Raw genomic sequence first — 5,827 nt, 5'->3', positions numbered from 1 at the left:
CCTTTCTCCTGGTGTCCCCTTCCATACGATTAAGCTTCTGGCACGCTGTAGATACTACTGTAGTGCTAAGGAGCGGTGGCACCTTTGCATTTTTGTATATATTAAGGGGATCCATAAAGACCAACGAAAGGCAGAGCACAAGAGCGCCGTGGTTTAGCTGTCAACAGCAGTGCCTCTGCTAAAGGCTGCAGTAACAGAAGGCTGTGCAAGTCAGGAGTCCAAATACAGCCCACTATTTACAAACTAAACTGAAAGAAACCAGATAGCACACTAGGACTAGATAAGCTGAGCCCCTGTGAGACAATACTACGCTGTCAATATCTGTTTGAAAGAGAAAAAGGCTAAAATCTGACACATCGATTGATCACAAATGCAGCAACCTCAGACTCTAGGCACTCTCCTCTTTTGCCTGCAGCCTGCTACTCCCTGCTCACATGCACACATGATTAGCACTGCTTGCATCCCTGCTTCACCAGAAAGCATAAAGCTTCTACATTTGATCGCAATGCCAGAGTGACAGCATCCCCTCCTACACAGAACAAGCTCTGTCTTTCACAGGTCCTCAGCCAGCAGGTAAAGATGAAGCAGTTCTTCCCCCACCCCAGCACCACGCATGTAACGTTTATGGTGCATCTCTTCTCTGCCGAATCACAGATTTACAGTTGCAGTACAGGGATCTGAGTTGCAGCTCTAACATCATTAATAATTCCAGTTTGTTGCTAACACATATCTAGCAGACATTTTTGTTTTGCCTCTGCACATAACAGCTCAGGAGTTTCCTATTTCAACGTCAGTATAGAAAAGCAAAAGTCTGCTCGGAGAATCTGATACTTCAAAACCTCCATCTCCTTGGCAAAATGAAGGGACGTCAACATTTGGTACAAGAAAGAAACTCACAGAAGCTACTGACATTCAGGTCTGTCAAATGCTCTGCTATTTCCATCCTTCCTTTTCCTCTTCCTCCCTTAGTGGGCAATGTCAACATAACTTCACAGATCTTTCCATCTTGTAGAAATAACTATTTACTCACCATAACCCCTCTCACAATAAATACTGTGCCAGAAGCTTTTGTGAATCTCCAGGTTGCAGGTGACCAAAGTGATACCATGTCTAAAGAAGATTTTCTCACACACTGGACCAGAACTCCTGTAAACCAAAACACAAACCTAGTCCTGCCCTCAGGCTCCACAAACCCTCTTTAAATGATATCAAGGAAGCGCCAGAAGAGCAACGTTCCCCTTCTGGCTTCTCTGTGTACGACAGGGCTGTCTTTGTCACTCCTGCTCACAGTGGTACTTCTTACCTATGCAATCTGAGCATGAAAAAACCATAATTTGAGACCACAGTTTTCTGCAGAGGCCCTTTTTCAAATAACCTCAGACTGACAAAAGCAAGCTCCTTAAAGATGCAGCAAAATCACTTCATCACTGTTTCATGCATTTTCTTTTAAAGGACTATTAAGAACCCATTCTGCTCTGATAGAATTCTATTTTCACATCCACTTTTTTTTTCCTTGAAAAATAAGATTTCTCTCTCTCTGCATTATTTTTTTCTGTCTGTTTCTATTTGATCAATGATGATTTTTTTTTCCCTGTGCTTCCAAGAGAGTTGACATTAACATTTCTAGCTCCTATTCTCTTTCTGTTGTATTTGTGCATTGGAGCCATTCACAATGATGTCAGCTCAGCTCTGGGCATTGTCTCTGCTACTTCAATTCCAGCTGAATTGCTGGAGCTGGCAGGACATTAGCATTCACTTGATTGATTTAGCATACCCAGAGAATAAGATGGGTTTTGCATTCAGCTACACACATTAAAAACTGAAGAAATTACAAAGCAGTCTGAAGTTGGTGAGTTCTTTTGGAGTCACGCATCTGCTTCTCATGTATCTTCCCGTGTCTGAGGGCACCATTTAAATAATGGCTATTTCAATGCCAAGCCCTTCCTTGACAGTGACCATGGATGAAAGAAGAAAGGAAAGTGATTTAAAATATTGTTTAACATAGTTAATCAATTTAACAGATTCTAAAAGATCATACTATGCATTATCTCCTATAAAAGGTGGGCTACACAATTTCATCCTGTAATTCCAGCATTTCATCCAACAACTGGAGAGAACATTTTTTCAGAGCTAAATACTTCAGCCTGAGTTTTGAAATTACTATTAAAAATGCAACAGTGTATCTCTTCTTGGCTTTAAAGCTTTCTTCCTTTGTTCAGTGCCTACCCCTGTGACAAGGTCCTGGTGTCATACGTGTCTGTGCACACTTGCTCGAGAGGCATATGACCTACAAAGACCCCACATCCTTCCTGATTCCAGATTTTGAGTGTGAAACTAAGGTGAAGAAGAGAATGCAGGGCAACATTTTCCAACAAGGGGGCTAAAGTTTGGCTCCAGAATCCATCCTCCTCCATAAGAAATGCTGAGCCGAGCAGCTCTCTGTGAAGTGAATGAAGAAATCTGGCTTTACTTACCTGCAAACTAGGATCTCCACCTCACTATTTTAAGACTTTAGAACAGGGATTCCCAAACCTTTTCCAACAATCGGACTGAAGACCACAGCAGACATGTTTGTTCAATTATGCACTTTATGGGCTGAATGAAACAATGGAAGTGCCAGGTGTGTAACAGAACAGTAACAGTCGGCCTCTTCATAAAAGCCCTTTTCCTGCACTGTCTCCGTTGGCATCAGTGGGGGTTCAGCTACTCAAGATAAGACTTCACAACCTTCAGACCATGCCCACACTCAACCCCCTCTTCTGATGGAGTCAGATGGATGGGTAGAACTTGTGTCTTTTCCATTAGCTTCAGCATTATAAATATATGGGTGATGTGACAACAAAGCTGTCCGAGTTCAACCTCTGTATTTCTCATAATTTCAACCATATCTTCTGATTATGGATTCTTTCTATATGGCATAGAACTCAAGTGGTGTTTTAACTGCCCAGAAACCTCTGCAAGAGCTCACCTCTAGCTTTGGTTGCCCGTTCTGAATGTTACTGCACTGCTCGAGCCCAGCCTCTCGGCTGCACATTTACCTAACACAGAGACAGATGAGTCTGCTTCCAAGAGAGTGGACAGTCATTTGTGATCATTAACAAGCAGTCACTGTAAAAGATGACAACTCACATGTCAGCATTAATTGGAACGAAGTTCCTATCAAATATGTTTTGATAATAGCCAATCTCTCATGGACACTTTGGACCACACAGTGAGAACACAATGTTTGATGTCTTTTCTTGGAGGCAAGAAAGAGCATCAGAAGGCAAATGCAGCTGCACCCAGGGAGGAAAGACAAACAAAAAACAGCAGGGGATCAGCTGTCTGTTGAGACAAGCAGGGAGCCGTGGAGCTCTTCAGCTCTGTCAGCAGTTTAGGTCCTGGCACAGGTCTGTAAGTTTCAAAAGCTGCTATTGTTTGAGTGCAGTAGAGATACTACCAAGGATCAGCAGCAAGTAAGGGGTGAAACTGCAGCTAACGAGCATCCCAACAGATAGCATGTCAGTGCTCAAAGCTGAAGTCTGGGCAAGTCTCTATGCATACATGACTGCATGTTTTAATTAAACAAACAAACAAAAATGTGCACAGCCATTTGTGGTGGTCTTAGAGCTGGGCCAGTTCTCCTAGTTCGTTCCTACCGTGTGACTGAGCATCTCCCTTGGCTTTCCCCACTTAATTCCCACTTTCAGGCTGGCCCCTCCTTGGTTATGCCATTTGAATGGTTCCTAGCCCATGGCAGAATGACTTCAAACACTTACCTCCTGCAGCTCTTCAAAACAGTTTCTTGTAGTAATTTGAGATGGACAGTTTACAGGAGTACATGTGTGTCTAAACGAGCTCTAATATAGCTCCAGAATTCTTAACATTGGCTGTTGTGAGATCTTAAGCACTCCTATGCCATATTACTCCTTTTAACACCAAGCAACAATTTCAAGCAACAGAGAAGCCAGAAGAGTCTCTTCAGGTTTATAACATGCTTTACATGCTGCTTAAACTTTCTCTTCACTGATCTGCTGCTGGATAAAAGCAACGTTGAAAATATATGGAAGTGACAGTCAAGATCTGTAACTACATTAGTCATTCTGTCAGAGCCTTGGAAAGAACCTCACTGAAGTCAAGCAGGAAAACAATTTGTTGAAGCATCAGCTGAAGCAGCGAGTCGCAACTCATTCAAATCTCTCTAAAGTACATGATCAAGCAACTACTGAAGCCCTGAAATCCACAATTGATTCTGCAAATAGGAGATGCGTAAAACAAACTTTGAACTGATCTCTAATCTCTGGTATGTGATAACAACTGGAGTGTCCACCTATTTATAGCTTAAAAGCAGCCAAGTGGGAAAAGATAGGATGAGTGATGTTCCTTGAGTCTAGTAACAGAACTACCCAAACATACAAACTGACAATATTTTTCCTATCACAGTGTGTCATTGGGGGTTAGTTCCACTGAACGGAGCCATTCTGGCCACGCGCTGATCCAATCAAAATCACTGTATTGCAACATTTTTACCTGAACCACAGGCAATGGTTCCCCAGACCCAGAGTCCAGCAACTGATGTTCTTATAGATCTTTTGGCCAAAGATAACATCATTAAGCTTTGATGCCTACAGTACAGCCACGAGCTTTAAAAAAAAAAATAAAAAAAAAAAAATCACACATTACCTGAATAACTGAGGCATCTGGGGAACCCAGCCAGAGGCCAGAGAATCCAGAGCAGCTCATCTGTAAATTGACTTAAATAAAAACCACTAAGTTCAGCCAAGCAGTGTACACCTTTACCATACAGGAAAAACCTATATAGGACTTTATGCTAATCACTATGTTGGCCTAAGGGTACACTACAGTCGGCTAATAAAGAGATAAAACATGTAAAACCTTTTTTTTTTTTTCCTTTCCAAGAGGCTGGTGGAAAAAGGGAGCAAACTATTGTTCAGTGATGCTGCTTCAAATCAGATGTCAATTCTACATGCTTGAGAAATGATGTGTAGAGAGTGATTCTGACATATCTCTTTCAATCTGGAGCTCAGGAATAATTATCACTAAAGGAAAGAAAAAAATTTGTTAGTAGAAAAATATTTTGGCTTTACTGTCTAAATATTAACAATCTTGTGTGCGTGTTGTGTGCTATACCAGGGCAAACGAAAACAAGCGAAATGTACTAAGCTTGCAGCACTTCATTGTATGGGCTTGGAAATTCAGGGCAGTACATCGAATCAGTGCTGGGAAACTGGATCCTGGATATGGCTTAAGGCTGATTCTGCCTTTCCTTTGCCATCCTGTCCCCATTCATAGGATGGTTTGGGTCAGAAGGGACCCTGAAAATCATTAAGTTCCATCCCCCTGCCCTGGGCAGGGACACCTCCCACCAGACCAGGTTGCTCAAAGCCCCATCCAGCCTGGCCTTGAACACTTCCAGGGATGGAGCAGCCACAGCTTCCCTGGGCAACCTGTTCCAGTGTCTCACCACCCTCACAGTAAAGAATTTCTTCCTAATGTCTAATCTAAATCTACCCTCTTTCAGTTTAAAACCGCTAGCCCTCCTCCTACCACAACACTGCCTTATAAAGAGTCCCTCTAATTTAAAAGCAGTGAGTTTGTGCTAGAAACTTAAGCTGCTTTCCCCGATAGTCACCTAAACACGTTCACAGAGAGGTTCAGATGAACACAGCACCGCAGACACCACCCAGCCCCCGCCGGGCTGGCTCAGGGCAGCGGGGCACGGCCTCCCCACCGCAGCCGCCCGCGTTTTTCTCCACGGCTCCGCCCGTGCGGGCCCCGCCGGGGCTCCCGCCCGGCCCGCGGGCTCCGACGGGGAGAAGCTGCGGGG

This window comes from Calidris pugnax, unplaced genomic scaffold, assembly GCF_001431845.1.
Source record: "Calidris pugnax isolate Ruff unplaced genomic scaffold, ASM143184v1 scaffold38, whole genome shotgun sequence".
NCBI lineage: Eukaryota > Metazoa > Chordata > Aves > Charadriiformes > Scolopacidae > Calidris > Calidris pugnax.
This window is presented reverse-complemented; position numbering follows the sequence as displayed.